Source organism: Notamacropus eugenii, chromosome 7, assembly GCF_028372415.1.
Source record: "Notamacropus eugenii isolate mMacEug1 chromosome 7, mMacEug1.pri_v2, whole genome shotgun sequence".
Taxonomy (NCBI): domain Eukaryota; kingdom Metazoa; phylum Chordata; class Mammalia; order Diprotodontia; family Macropodidae; genus Notamacropus; species Notamacropus eugenii.
Window position 1 is genome coordinate 107705290 of NC_092878.1, and position 17016 is coordinate 107722305.

At 35.4% G+C, this 17016-nt stretch overlaps 1 pseudogene; it reads right to left on the reverse strand.

The window, feature by feature from the left end:
- Window positions 1-15108: 15108 nt before the first annotated feature.
- Window positions 15109-16341, reverse strand: LOC140513179 (serine/threonine-protein phosphatase 2A catalytic subunit beta isoform pseudogene; annotated as a pseudogene).
- Between the last annotated feature and the right edge of the window lie 675 nt (window positions 16342-17016).

Here is a 17016-nt window from a genome sequence, read left to right on the forward strand (position 1 = left end):
TCTTGATTACATTTTCCTTTAATAAGATAATTGATATTTAACCCTATCATTTAGGATTTAGCATCTCTCTCTCTCTCCCTTTACCTCTCTCTTCTTCCCTCTTTCTTTTTCTACCCTCTCTTCCCCTCCTCTCCCTTTCCCTCCCCTCCCCTTCCCTTCCCTTCCCTTCTCTTCTCTTTTCTTCCCTATCCCCCTCTGTCTCCCCTCTCTTTCCCTCTTTCTTTCTTCCTGAGTTACCTTGAAAGCCTATCCCTCAAAGCTTTTAAACCTCTGTCATCTCTAGATTTCTTCCCTGTGTGGTTGTTCTATTTCTTGTGCTTTTCCCAAATTCATCTTGTTGCGTGACATCCACTTTTGCATAGATTACTTCAGAGGCTGACGTTTTAAAATAAAAATGTGGTGGCTCTACTGTCAATGATTTTTGAATAAATAGATTAAAATATGTTCAATTTCTCAGAATTTTGCTGTCAAACATTTAATATAAAAATGCTATTGAGGTGATCTGGCTTAGGTGAATCTTAGGATAAAATATCAGCATATTACTTCTCCACTACTTCTGAGTCAATAATGCCAATGAAGAACTTCAACTATAAAGGGAGATACTGTCTTAGATTTAAAATTCTTCGGGAAAATTTTACATTTGGGAACGGCAAAGATTCAATCCAAGAGTAAATAATTAACCTAGTCATACCCATTGAATTTTACTCCACTAATTTAATCATTTTTTTCTTTTTCCTTTAATTGTTTTATGTTTTTTAGGGATTTTTTTTCAGTACAAAACCTTCTAATATTCTTTAATTGAGATTGTATCAATACATTAAAATAGCCTGTAAAATCACCTACGCAATTTGAAGAGGATCCTCATCATTGAAATGGAAGTTGTTGTTTGAACATCAAATTATATATTTCTTTTAAAAATATTTATTTATCTTCAACATTCTTTTTTTTCAAGTTCATTCAGTACTCATGTACTTCATTTTTTAATTCAATTTTATTTATTTTTTGAATGCTCTACAATCCCGACCGTAAAATTTAGATTTTAACCCCCCCACATCTACCCCCCACCACCCTCCTCCCTCCCCAAGATGTCAAACAATTCTATATAGGATTTACATATACTTTCCTATTGAATACGTTTTCACTATAGTCATGCTATGTAGATGAACTAAAATAAATGGAAGAAATCATATAACAAATCAAAACATAATATACAAACACACGCACACAAACATGATCTGCTGCATTCTGTGATTCTTAGGATTTTAATATGCCATGATATATGAATATGCAAGTATTTAATATATTTCATTATTGTTATAAAATATTTCTCTCTCAATTGCTTTATATTTTAATGTTCAGTATTTATTACACCATCTTACAGAAGCTATTAATAATCTTAATTTTTCTTCTTTTTCTTAATTCTCATGGATTTTTAAAATATACTATAATATTTTTGCTATAAAAGGTTATTAGCTTACTTACTTACATTTATTTACTCTCTTAGTTTCCTTTCTGTTTTCTTTCTTTTCCTCTTCTCTACACTTCTTTTCTATTTACTTTCCCAAATCCCCCTACCATATCATTTTACTTTATTGATGCAGCAAAGATTTTTTAAATTAAGGTAAATAGTAATGGTCAGAATGTTTATCGTTTATTTGCTCTTCCCTTTATAGGGAAAGAATATTTTCTCACGACATTAGGTTTTGTAATCAAACTAACAAATGAATGAATTCTTACATACTTTTGGATTCCAATAAGTTTATTTTTTAAAATTGTATTGCATTTTATCAAATATATTTTCTGAATCTTTTAAGGTCATTTTTTTTTTTGCTTTTGATATGACTGATTTTTCTTGTAATATTGAATCATTCCTGAATTTCTAGTATAATTTCTACTTAGTTCCAATAAATTCCCTTTTTTTTACTGCTATTCAATTTTAACTGTTTTGCTTCATATTGTTGCATCAATATTAAATATTCACATATCCATTTACAGACACATATATGTGCAAATATTTTGAGAATGTCTGGTATGTATATGTAGAAATAGTTTTGTATGTAGATATATTCATAGATGTGGGTGTTCCTGAAATTTTTGCAAGATTCAATGATTAGATCTTCATATTTGACTTTTATGAAGAATTAGAATAGTATTTTTTCATAGAATGATAGATAGATGTTGATACATAAACATAGTGGTTCTTTTGAATGTTTGATAGCAGTATAAGACTCAAATGATTACCATTTTGACCAAAGATTAGTGAAAGTCTCTGTTCAATAAATTATATTCTGATTCTATCTTTTCCAGTCTCTATCTGCTCTAAAGCTCTAGTGTCATACTCTAGCATACTCCTAGATCATAACATAATAGGATTTCACGGTGAAAATCATCTTAAATATAGTTATAATATCTAATTTCAGTAATGTGGAGACTGAATCCTATGGAAATATCTTGCTAAAACCCATGCAACTGTCAAGAAGCAAAGCTGGAATTCTGACTTAGAACCTCTAGTTCAAAGTTCCTTCCAGCTTTCAGTTCTATGATTCTATTTTTTCAAAAAAGCTAATCTTGTTTAATAGTTAAGAGAAAAAAAAATTAAGAGAGTCATGGGAAAAAAAAAAAAAGATTGTACTTCTTTTGCTATTCCCAATAGCACAGAATTAGGAATAAAGTTATAGAATGGAAGATTTCAGTTTCCCGTGAGAATAAGCTACCCAAAGATGAAAGATTTCCAAAAGTAGAACAGGGTGCATTCACCAATTCTAGGGATTATCAGATGACCATATGTCAGGGATTTTAGATAAGAGACTTTATATGCCTCGCTTCTCACCTCCATCTTACATTGTCTTCTTCACAAAATCATTCATAAACTTCCAATGTCATCTCAAGTACCAACTTCACTTTGAAACATATCTTGATCTCTTGCATATTCCGGAGAAAAATCATGAATCTATTCTTCCTTAATAAATATCCATAGGATGCTTTACCTAATGTATTCCTGTATACTTTGCTTCTGTGACTTATGTTAACATTTTTATGTTCATGGTGTATTTTACTATATATATCTATATCTATATCTATATATATCTATATCTATATATATCTTTATCTTTATCTATATCTATCTACACATATATATCTATATATACACACAGATGTGAATATATGTGTGTGTATATAATATATATATATATATTATATATATGGATATATAATTTATTTATTTTTCAGTTCTTAACATTCACTTCCAAAGACTTTGAATTCAAATTTTTTTCCCCATCTTTCCCCACCACCCCAGGACAGCATGCACCCTTCCTCCAGTCTGTACTCCCTTCTATTACCCACCCTTCTTCCATCCCCCTTCCCCTGTCTTTCCCTGTAGGGCAAAATAGATTTCTATACTCCATTGTCTGTATTGCTTAATTTCCAGTTACATGCTAAAACAATTTTTAACATTCATTCTTAAAGCTTTTTTTCCCCATACTCTCTCCTTCCCTCCATACTCACCCTCATTGAGGAAACAAGCAATTCAATATATGTCATACATGTGTAGCAATGCAAAGCACTTCCATAATAGTTACGTTTTAAAAGACTAACCACATTTCCCTCTGTCCTATTGTGCCCTTCATTTATTCTGTTCTCTCCCTTGATCTGTCCTCCCATAACAGTGTTTGCTTCTCATTATCCTTTTCCCAGACTTCGTGTCCTTTCTATTATCTTTCATGTCCTACTCCTTGCCCCTGCCTTCCAGCAGGAAGAATAGATTTTCATATCCAATTGAGTGTGTGTTATTCCCTCCTAATGCCAAATCCCATGAGAGTAAAGCTAAATTATTTCCTTTCATCTCCCCTTCTTTCCCTTCATTGTAAAAGCTCTTCCTTCCCTCTTTTATGTGCAATGATTTGCTATATTCTACCTTTCCCTTTCTCTTATTTCTAGTACATTCTTTTCAACAGTAAATTATATATTTTTAGCTATTCTTCCTTCATATTCAGCTCACCTGTGCCCTCTGTCTATGTCTATGTGTGCATGTGTATGCATACATACAAACATATATACACCTATGTATATATATATATGTATATATATATATATAATATACCTACACATGAGCCTACCATATATATAATATATGTATATACATACATATATATTATATATACATGTATGTATTCCCTCTAACTACTCTAATACTGAAAAAGGTCTCATAAGTTACAAATATCATTTTTCCATGTAGGAATGCAAACAGTTCAATTCTAATGAGTTCCTTAAGGCTTCTCTTTCCTGTTTACCTTTTCATTTTCTCTTGATTCTTTCATTTCAGAGTCAAATGTTCTATTCAGCTCTGATCTTTTCAACAAGGATGTTTGGAAGTCCTCTATTTCACTGAAATTTGATTTTATCCTCTGAGGTATTACATTCATTTTTGCTGCTTAGGTGATTCTTGGTTTTAATCCTATCTCCTTTGACCTCTGGAATATCATACTCCAAGCCCTTTGTCCCCTTAGTGTAGAAGCTGCTAAATCCTGTGGTTTCCTGATTGCATTTCCACAATACTTGAATTGTAAATTTCTGGCTTCTTGTAATATTTTCTCCTTCACCAGGGAACTCTGGAATTTTGTTACAATATTCCTAGGAGTTTCTTTTTGGAATCTTTTTCAGGAGGCAGTCAGTGAATTCTTTCCATCTCTATTTTACCCTCTGGGTCTAGAATATCAGGTCAATTTTCCTTGATAATTTCTTGGAAGATGATGTCTAGTCTTTCTTTTGATCCTGGTTTTCAGGTAGACCTGAATTTTAAATTATCTCTCATATCTCATTATTTCTCATATCATAATTTTAATTTTGAATTTTAAATTATCTCTCCTGGGTCTATTTTTGTGGTCAGTTGTTTTTCCAATGAGCTATTTCATATTGTTTTCTATTTTTCCATTCTTTTGGTTTGGTTTTATAATTTCTTAGTTCCTCATAAAGTCATTAGCTTCCATCTACTCCATTCTAATTTTGAAGGAATTATTTTCTTCAGTGAGCTTCTCAACCTCCTTTTCCATTTGGCAAATTCTGCTTTTTAAAGCATTCTTCTCCTCATGGCCTCTTTCAATTTCTTTTGAATTTGGTTTGTTCTATTAGTAAAGGTGTTATTTTCTTCATCATCTTTTATGAGTCTCCTTTAGCAAGCTGTGAACTCACTTTTCATGATTTTTTTGCATTGTTCACATTTCTCTTTCCAATTTCTCCTCCACCTGTCTTAATTTATTTTCGAAATCCTTTCTAAGTTCCTCCTTGGCCTGAGAGCATTGCATACTTTTTTTGGAGATTTTTGATGTAGAAGCCTTGAATTTTATGTCTTCCTATGATTGTAGGATTTGTTCTTCTTCATCAGAGAAGGTGGAAGATACCTGTTCCCCAAGAAAATAACCTTCTTTAGTCTTATTTTTTTTCTCTTTTGTGGGAATTTCCCAGCCAGTTACTTGACTTTTGAGTCCTTTGTCAAGTGGAAGGTATACTCAAGAGACCTATTAAGTTCTCAGTTCCTCTGAGGTGGCACAATCAAGAGAGAGGAGTTTCTTCCTCTCCTGGCCTGTGCTCTGGTCTGTCAGCAACCACAAGCATTCCTATTTGCCCAGGATCTGTAAGTAGTATTCTCTCTCCCCAGTTGCCACCCTTTCCATCATACCAGTTCTCCTCACCACCCCAAGGCCCCCATTCAGAACTGAGACCCAAATCAATTCCTCAATTCCCCCAGAGTCTTTAGGCAGAGGGCTCCAAAAGTGGATGCTGCTGCCTCAATGGCTACCACTGCCCTAGGGTCAAGGTTGGGGTAGGAACATGCTCCCCTCTTACCTAGGTGAAAAAGTTTTCCTACTGACCTTTGAAGCTGCTTTGGCATTTGTGAGCTGAAAAATGTGGGAACTGTAGCTCCTACCCATTTTTCTCAGCACTGAAGCCTTCTCCAGTCTTGTCTGTGCAGAGCCACAAGTCCAAGGCTCAGCTGAGCTGCACTCTGCCCTGAGCCCAGTGTGACTGGCCTTTTCTATTGACGTTCCAGGTTGTCTTAGGCTGGAATTCTCTTTCACTCTGCATTTTTGTGGCTTCTGCTGCTCTAGAATTTGTTCAGAGTTATTTTTATAGGTATTTTATGGGCTATGGGGGAAGTGCTTCTGTTCATAGTATATTTTTGAAATAGAATTAATGGTCCTTGAGGACAACTTTTTCTTTTAAGTTTCGTGTCTGTAAAGATAAGTAGAGTAAAGATAAGTAGACTATCATTTAATAAACATCTATAAAATAAATTTGAATTTGCTGAGATTTAAATTCAGAAAAAGACTGGGTTGTGTAACATTTGAGGGAACTTCCAATTATGAGATCCTAGGATTCTATTGGATAGGCATTTTTCCTAGCAGCCTGTAGGTTGCCGGTGACAAGGTATAAAGATACAACTTGAAGAAAATTCTCGTCCATGTAGATACAGGTTATCCACTACTAAAGATTAAAAGTAATACTGAGTATTTGGACAAAAATGCCCCAAATAACATTCACATGCGGTATGGAGGTCAGAAGAAACATTCCAATATGAAAGCCCAACAGCGTATCATATAAAATGAAAACAATTCCTATTAAGAACAAATCTTTAGAGCTAAACCACGTGTGGGAAAAGCAGCATCTTTTTTATATGGGTGAAACTTTTTTTTTTCCCTTAAGGATTCAAGAAGGCAATCATTAAGTTTTGTTTGGTTAAATGGAATGGCATTCAACCCTTTGACCATGAGAGGTATAAAAATTGCAGTCTATTGGGAACTGGCACTCTGGGCTTGGCAGAATATCCCCTGCTGTGCAAGTCAATAAATCTTCCTAACTGTAAACTATTGCTGTAGTCAATGTAGAAGGATGTTATATGCATCCATATGAATCAGTGATTAATCATTTTAAGTTTTTTAATCTTAAGTAAAGTACATTTTTATTTAGTTTTAAATGGCCTCAAGTATTTCATTGCACTTCATTTCTTAGCTTGAAACAGCAGACTGGCTAGAGGATGACATGGGCCAGAAAAATAAGTCAAGGTGACATTAACTTTGTTCCAGGGTACTGAAATATTGAGAACACTGCTAGCAATTTTACTCTTTAGCACCTAACAGCCATTAAAGTATCTTCAAGTTAATATCTTTGTACCTCTTCCCTCAGGCAGTCTTATTTTCCTTGCATGCCTGGTTGTTTTTAAGTACTCTACAGAGCTTTCCCAGTGCCAGGCTTCCGTGGGCAGCATCCTATGTTTAATATCTTTATCATTCAATCTTGTCTTCCATTTTTTCATACATATATCCACTCAAACAATATTTTTCTAATAAGTCCTTAATGTGTGAAATTCATTCATGTTTGATGATGAAATCTAAGGAACCAATTCAACAAACATTTACTAAGTAAAGCAAGAAATGGTAACAGATACACAGATATAAAAAAAAAAAACATTCCCTTAAGGATCTACTATTCCACAGGAGTAGAGATTGGGAAGATAACATTTATAGTGATCTGTAAATAAAAGATAATGTGAGGAGCAAGAGAGAACTAACAAGTAAAGAGCTTAGGAGAGATTTCTTTTATCATGTAATTCTTTGATGTTTACTATGTTCAAGAAACCAAGGATATGGAAAATGCAAGAATGTAAAAAATGCAAAAAATCTCAAATCACAGATGGCCTTGGAGATCAGAATTGACCTTCTTCTGAGCAATTGATGAAATGATTGATCAATTTGGTTCTTGACCTCACTGACATGATATAGTAGGTGGCTACAATTTATTGAGAAATATGTAGCATATAATAAATGATAATTTATGAGAACTGTGCATAACTATAATGCATAAGAGATTATAATAAAAACATGAAAGAGAAATGGGAAACCAAAAATAGATAACATGATTTCTTAACAGACTCATCTGAGATGGATTCTTGGATGAGGTGATCTTAGGTTTGGAACTGGATAATTGCCTAGATTTCAGTGAAAATAGATGCAATCTCAAGCATATGAAGTAGCATAAAGAAAGACAGCACTGTTTAAGTGTTGGACTGCAAAAAAAAAAATCAGCAATACTTAATACAGGTTTGCTTTAGTATAGTACACAAGGTGAACTATGAGGAGAGACAAGTCTAGAGGCCTTCATAAGATGATAAAGTACAAAGGAGTTACAAATGCCAGATTAAATAATGCCATTTGTGTTAGAGATGAAGAATTCATTTATAGAATTCAAATGAAATTACTAATAATAAGAAATTTGTAAACATGAAGATGATCAGAGGGTTAGCGTGTAGGGTAGATTGGAAAGATAAGCAGTGGTTGGGAGAAGATTAAGGAAAAAGGAAATGAAGTAGGTGATCTATGGATAGAATAGAAGGATGTAAAATAGAAGCCTAGAAGAGATGTTCTAACATCAGTGTATAATGAAGGAAATCAGAGCACTTTTTAGCTTTCACCAGCAAAGATCAGCCACCTAGGACAAAAATAAGAAATATGCTATCAGTGAAGAATTCCTTGAATTACAGATTAATAGGTTGGGGAAAAGTGTATCCTGCATATAGGAAATACATGATAATATTTGTTGACTTGAAATGAAAATGGTTAGAGGATTTTAGGAGTCTGACTTAGAATTCATTGAAGTGGTAGATCATGTAGCTTAAGGAGATAAGTGGCAACATCATGATAGTGCAACCCATAACAAGGGAAGTTATCCTATCCTAATAATCTGTTTCATTAAGCATTAGAAAAATTAATGAATAATGATATGCTTACCCTGAGGAATATGGTAATTTGATGGAGTTCTTCCTAGAGAAGAAAATTCCTCACCCACCCAAAAAACATAAATCTTCAGTGATGGAATTCCAGGAAGAAACTAGAAGGGGAGATTCAAATGTGAAGAGAAACCTTCCAGATCTGCCTCCAGTCAACAAACCTAAAGTGTCTGATATTTGTCAAAATTATTGTATGTGCTGAAGATAAAAATACAAAAGTGAAGCATTTCCTATCCTCCTTGAACTTATGATGTATTAATGCAATATGTAACCAATATACAAAATAGAATAGAATACAAAATATAAATGAAATTAAATGCAAAGCAATTTTGAAGGGAATGACATTAAGAAGTTTCATAGCATATAAGTAATATTCCACTCTGAAAAGCGGAAGAGAAGAGAGGCAGGGGAGGAAGTCTTTATATAGCACCTATTCATACCAATCATAGTGCTAAGTGCTTTATATGTATGTATATTATATATATATATATATATATAAAATTTGATCTCACAACAACCTTGTAAAGTAGGTGACATTATGATCTCTACTTTGCAACTGAGAAAACTGAGGTAAAGAGAGGAGGAAATTATTTTCCCATGGCTACCTACATATACACACACACATACACACACATGCACAAACACACACAGGCAAATATTATGTGCATGTTTATATATATGTATGTGTATACACATATATAACATGCATATACATATATACATATATGTAAACACATTGATGACTTAGTGTATTAAATGCCAGTGTTTGCTTCGAGGGGGTATCACGAAATTTTATTGCATTAAGGTAAAAGTGAGACAGTGTTGGTGATGAGGTCATGAGATACATAACTCTTCAGAAGTAAATGATCATTGCTGTTTTTGTTTCTGATTCCATTCCTCTAGTAGACTCCCTGCTATGTCTGATAGTCTGTGTCTATTATTCCAGAGTCACCCAGAATTAATAAACTTGTCCTCTTTTGGCACATTGATGACAGTAGTCTCCAGGTCTTCATCAGATCTTTCATTGATCTCACCAGGGTTAGTCATGGTGGGAGCATATCCATGGTGACATGGTGTTTTCCTAACAAGAGGTAATCACATTGTCATGAGCCTTCATTGCAATCACTCCAGAAAAACATGCATCCATTTCCAGCTTTGGCAAGTTGGTCTTCATTTTTCAACCTTGTTTCACTAAGGGCTCCTATTTTGTATATGATACCTATTGGTTTCTCTCACAACAGGAATTGTTCATCTTCCAGGTCTCTCAGATTTCAAGTAGTCTATAAGCATGCACATTCCATGTACTGATGGTTGGTGGAATCAATTTTTTGTACATTATTTTGCATGTTTGATTGGACTGCTGGTCAAGATCCACACCTACCATGGTAACCAGGCCAAGTTGGGTAAAGTAGACAACTTTTAAAGCATCTTTTCTAGCCCCTTCCTCACACTAGAAGGTGATTAGTAAGGTTCTTAAAGGGTTGCTCAGACACCCAGAGGCTAGCAAATCCCACTGCTGCTTCCAGTGGAAATGATGTTTTCAGCAATGTTGACAGATGCCTTCAGTGAAGATAAACATGACATTAAAGTCAGCTACCACACTTAACTTCAAATAACTACACCAAGACTAAAGTGGAGAGAGAGTTGGTAGATTTTTTTTTATTGTTGTTTGCAGATGATTGTGCACTCAATAAGCCTCTGAGATGAGATGAACAAAGGGTGTCTCAATTCTCTGCTGTTTGTGGTAATTTTAGCCCAATGATTGATGCTAAGAAATTAGGATCTCCACCAGCCAGTATCACATCATCCATATGTTACAGGCAATGGAGATATTTTGAATACTGTGAATAAGTTCACTTACCTTGGAGGTATACTTTTCAGAGATGTATATATGGATGATGAAGTTGATCTATGCATTTCTAGACCTAGGTCAGTTTTGGGGAGGCTCTGAAGGAAAGTGGGGTAAAAAAGAGGTATTAGACTGCCTACCAAACTAAAATTCTATGCAGTAGCTCTGACCTCATTGTTGTATGATAATGAAACCTGGACCATATAACAGCATCATGCCAGGATACTGAATCACTTCCATTTGACTTGTATTAGAAAGATTTTGAATATCATCTGGCAAGATAATATAATAGACACTGAGATTGTTTTCTCAAACTAAACTGCAAAGCATTAAAACTCTCCTATAGATAGTGAGCTCCAATGGACTGGCCACATTGTTCACATACCAAAAGTGTGCTAGCTTAAAGGTTATTTTATGGACAACTCAAGCAAAACAGATAATCACATTTCATCAGAAGAACTGATACAAAGACCCTCTGAAGAAACTTGAAACCTATTGTGTGCTGGCAAAAGATAACCCAGCATGTCATGCCCGCATCAAAAAGACACTGTGCTTTCTGAGTGAAGCAGAATTACAGCAGATCAAAAGAAATGTGAAATGGATATATTTAGAGACATCCACTCTAAAGATTCACATGGACTGTTTATGCTTGATTTGTGGCAGAGCATTCCAAGCTTGTACTAGTCTGACAATGCAATGGGATGCATTGTACCTTGTCTCCAACATATTGAAGTCATTTTGATCTTGTTTGAGATTAAACACAACAGTCATATACCTATATGTGTATGTATGCATATATGTATGTGTGTATGTGTGCATGTATTTGAAAAGATTGACAGTTGCCAAATTGCTTTATTTCATATGTGGACATAACTTCTTGAATTAAAAATTTTCTATCTATCTATCTATCTATCTATCTATCTATCTATCTATCTATCTATCTACCTATCTATCTATCTATCTATCTATCTATCTATCTATCTATCTATCTATCTATTCTTACAAAAATGCATGTATATTTATATATACACATATGTACTGAAAAATAATGTGGTTATTGACTTGTCATTTAAAATTCTTATAAAAATATGGAAAATCAATATACTTTTCAGTGCAATTAAAAACTTGCTAAGGGTGAAAATAAACTATTGTTATTTGTTCCTCCTCTGAACCTTCTCACAATATTTTGTTTTAAAAAGTATTATTGTTTTCTTTTCCCTGTACTAAAAATATTTGTGAACCTCTATGTATGAAAGATAAAGACAGAGGAGTCCTAGGGTGTTGGAGCTGGTGGAGGCTCTGGAGAGGGATTCCTGCTCACAGATCAGAGTGTAGGCCAGGAGAAGAATATACGCCTCTTCCTTGATTGTGCCACCTTGGAGGAGCTGAGAATTTACACATCTCTGGAGAACACCCTCTCCTTGACAAAGAACTCAGAAGTCAAGTGACTAGCTGAGAAGATAACCAGAAAAGGGAAAAAGGAATAAGACAATAAAAGGTTACTTTCTTGGTGAACAGGTATTTCTTTCCATCTTTTCAGGTGAGGCGGAGTAGTGCATGCCATCAGAAGAAGACCTATGGTTCAGCGCTTCTGCATCCAAAACCTCCAAAGTTGATGTGCTGTGGTCTCAGGCCATGGAAGAGCTCAAAAGGGATTTTGAAAATCAAGTAAGAGAGTTGGAGGAAAGGTTGGGAGGAGAAATGAGTGCGATGCAAGAAAATGATGAAAAGTGGTTGAACAGCTTGCTAAAGGAGAACTCCCCAAAAAAGCTGAAGAAATTAACACCATTAAAAATAGGCTAACTCAAATGGCAAAAGAGACCCAAAAAGCCGATGAGGAGAAGGATGCTTTAAAGAGCAGAATTAACCAAATGGAAAAGGAGGTTCAAAAACTCATTGAAGAAAATAGTTCTTTAAAAATTAGAATGGAGCAGATGGAAGCTAATGACTTTGTGAGAAACCAAGAAATTACAAAGCAAAATCAAGAGACTGAAAAAATAGAAGACAATGTGAAATATCTCATTGGAAGAACAATTGACCTGGAAAATAGATCTAGAAGAGACAATTTAAAAATTATGGGAATACCTGAAAGACATGATCAATAAAAGAGCCTAGACATCATCTTTCATGAAATTGTCAAGGAAAAACTCCTAGAAATGTTGTAGCCAAATTTTAGAGTTCCTAGGTCAAGGAGAAAATATTGCAAGCAGTCAGAAAGAAACAATTCCAGTACTGTGAAAATACAATTAGGATAACACAAGATCTAGCAGCTTCTACATTAAGGGATCAAAGGGCATGGAACAGGATATTCCAGAAGTCAAAGGAACTAGGACTAAAACCAAGAATCACCTCCCCAGCAAAACTGAGTATAACATTTCAAGGGAAAAATGAAATTTAAATGAAAGAGAAGACTTTCAAGCATTCTTGGTGAAAAGACCAGAGTTGAATAGAAAATTTGACTTTCAAACACAAAAATCAAGAGAAGCATGAAAAGAAAAACAGAAGAGGAATCATAAAGGACTTATTAAAGCTGAACTGTTTACATTACTACACTGAAAGATAAAATTTGTAACTTGAAACTTTTTTCAGAATTTGGATAGTTGGAAGGATTATACACATATATTATATCTATATCTACATATTTGTATATAGAGATATAGACACAGGATGTGTTGAATAGGAAAGGATGATATTTAATAAAATTTAGGGGTGAGAGAGGAATATATTGAGAGGAGAGAGGGAGAAATGGAATGGGGCAAATTATCTCTAAAAAAGGTAAGAAAAACCTTTTTCAATGTAGGGGAAAAGGGGGAGGTGAGAGGGGAAAAGTGAAGCTTGCTCTCATCACATTTGGCCTAAGCAGGGAATAACATGCACACTCAATTTGACATGAAAATTTATCTTACACTACAGAAAAGGAGGGGAGAAGGGGATAAGTGAGGTGGGGGATGATAGAAAGGAAGGCAAATGGGAGGAGGGTGTAATTAGAAGTACGCACTTTTGGGGAGGAATAAGGTCAAAAGAGAAAACAGAATAAATAGGGGGCAGGATAGGAAGGAGGGAAATGTAGTTAGTCTTTCCCAACATGACTATTCTGGAAGTCTTTGGCAATACTATACATATATAGCCTTTGTTGAATTGCTTGCTTTCTCAGTGGGGATATGTGGGAAGGGAGGAAGGGAGAGAATTAGAACTCAAAGTTTTAGTAATGAATGTTAAGCATTGTTTTGCAAGTAACTGGGAAAAAACAAATACAAGTAGTGGGGTAGAGAAATCCATTTTGCCCTACAGGAGAAAAGAGAAGATGGGGATAAGGGAAGGGAGGGTAGATTGGGGTAGGGGGAAGGGATAATCCAAATGCATGGTGTTTTGGCATGGAGGAGGGAAGAGATGGGGAGAAAATTTGAAACTCAGAATCTTTTGTAAAATGAATATTGAAAACAAAATAAATTGAAAAAAATTAAAAATAAAAATTTTATGAAGGGAATCAATGAGATAAATTATTCTACAGGTAATATTTGTTGTTACTTAAATTAAAATAATCACTCTATAAAGTATAGAAGAAAGTTAATAGAATGTAGTAATGGATGGGACAATCAGAAAGGGGTAGTTAGATTGCAAGATTCAGCCCTAGCCATCTATCAGGAGATTCCTTATCATATCATTTCTTTTCCTTAAAAAAAAAAATTGTCTATATAATATTTATTTAGTTCTAAGAATTAATATTTAAAAATAGTTTTTGAATATGCTATCAGATAATACTGTGGCATTTTCCATTTCTACTAAGCATTGTAAGATGATATCAATTGTGTTACAAAATTTCACCTTTATTCAAAAATTAATATTCAGTTTCCTGGCCTTTCAGTTTCTCACTCATGATCATTGAGTTATCAAATCCCAAAATTTCTTGCTCACTAGGATCCCTGTAGAGAGAGGGTCCATTATTCTATTCAATTATCATGTGCCTCTTTTCATAAGCTACTCAACATATTCTTTGCCTTTTTGAGTGCCAAAAAATTGCAACTCCCTTCCCATTTGATCCAGTATAATCCACGTTTTTCTTTGGACCATGAGGTTTCCTTTTTCTTTTTCTTTCCTTCTCCATTTCTTATATCCACTTATACATGGGTTTCATTTTTACAGCATTTTAGTTCTTTTATTTATTTATTAATTTATTTTGGTTTTCAACTCAAAGTTTATTGTTCCAATACACCCAAGAAGATGCAAGCACTTCTGTAACAAATATACAGAAAAAAGGGAGATCAACAAAGAACAGTCATTTAGCTTAAACGAAGGGAAATCTCTCTAAATGTTATGACAACATACTCCCCAGGGGTATCTTCATCTTTCTCCAGTTAAGTTAATCATACATTTTAATATAATAAAGGGTGATGAGTTATGTCAAAGTTAGTTTGTTCATTTTCTTTAAAAATAAACTCCAAATTCTATAATCTATGCCAGTTAAACACTAAAACTAAAATCTGTATTTTAATAAGCACAAGAAGAGACGTTAATATGAGTTACCTTTTCTGTTTGAACAGTCTGGAAGAAAACAGGGACTCCAAGTACAGCAGGCAGGCTGACTGACCAAGCGAGCTAAGACAGGTGAGGAGGGGATATTTCAGCGTCAGTGAGCTTGCTCAGTGCTGAGCGCACTAAGGCACAGTTTGGTCCAAGACGGGTGCTGAGACAGACACAGATCCCAATCTGTTACAGAAACACATCTATTCTCATCGCTTTGTAAAAAAGATGCCAGGTACACTTCCAAGTATTTTTCATAGGTGCTCCCCAAAGTTGTTTACAGGAAGTAGTCTGGGGTGCACCACGTTACATGGGGCTCTCCACGATGGGGTACAGGGTCAAACTTCAGGAAAGAATATTTTAAAGTGTCATTGAATTCCATGATAGTAACCTGCTTCCCACAACGGTAGGAGTAATTGGGTGCACTGAAAATGGTAACCACATTCCTATTGTGACACCAGTGGTAGCCCTCCATCACAAGTTGGTGAACCTGGGAAACCAGTGTGAGGTCGTTGGCATGGTTAAATGTTTCTGAAATGTCCTGTCCAAATGTGTAGCCAGCCCCTCTTGGAGAAATACCCCATCCACCACGATCACCAAGATCGGACCATAACAGGTCACACATTGGGCCCTCATGTGGAACTTCTTGCAGGCGATCCAGGGCTCAGATATGATGCAGTGTATCCATGGATGGAGAAAGGCCACCATGGAGGCAAAAAATCTGTCCGTCCACTAAAGTTGTGAGTGGGAGATAATCAAACAGGTCAGTAAAGCATTTCCACACATTGGCATTGCCGAATTTCTTCAGGCTTTCATCACAAAAGTCATACGCGTGTGTGATCTGCCGGCTCTCACGGTTCCCCCTCAGTACTGTGATCCGCTCTGGATAGCGCACCTGTAGTGACACAAGAAGAGTCACAGTCTCCACTTAGTAGCAGCCTCTGTCCACATAGTCGCCCGTAAAAAGATAGTTTGTGTCTGGTGACTTCCCACCAGTTCAAAAGAGTTCCATCAGGTCGTGGAATTGGCCATGGACATTGCCGCAGACGGTGATGGGACAACGGACCTTTTGGACATTGGATCCTTTTGTGAGGATGTCCTTAGCCTTCTCACAGAGTGTGCGCACTTGGTTCTCATTCAGCTCCTCCACCCACTGGTCTAGCTTCTTCATGAACACCTGGTCCTCCATGATGGCAGCAGTGGCAGCAGCGGCTGAGGGAACTCGCGCTGGCCCCGCTGGGCCCGGACCCTGGCCCCTGGCCCCAGCATTTTAGCTCTGCATCCCCCCATAAAATAAATATTACTGTGTACTTTCTTCTCAATTATCATATCCTTTTCAATTCCTTTTAAATTATTTAACTCTCCTTTCCCAAATGTCTATATTTGAATGAGAGGTGGATTGACCCTGAATTCTTTGAGACAGTTCCACCACAACACATCATGGAACCACAACAGATTTTGGGGTCCCTGGATGGGCAGAGTCTAAACCACAACATTGTTTGCTTCTGAATCTCCATGTTGTAAGGTGCTTTTCAGGAGATAGACCTCTTTACAATTCATCAGAGGATGATTGGGCAGGTTCTATTTATCTATTATCACAGAAAACTACTAAGATGACTTTCAGCACAATCCATTAAAAAACACATAAATGCAGCTTCCATTCAGCTTCTCATATTCAAATGAGAAAATATCATCCTGACATAACAGCTAAGCTCAAAATGGCTAGATCTATGCAGGGACTTTCCCCCTATTTGTTTTTGATTCCCAGGCAAGATCTAATAGTAGAAAACCTTCTAATCCCTGAAGCAAATCTGATCATTGTGGACCTTCAATGATCCATTATTGACAGAAAATGCATATTTGT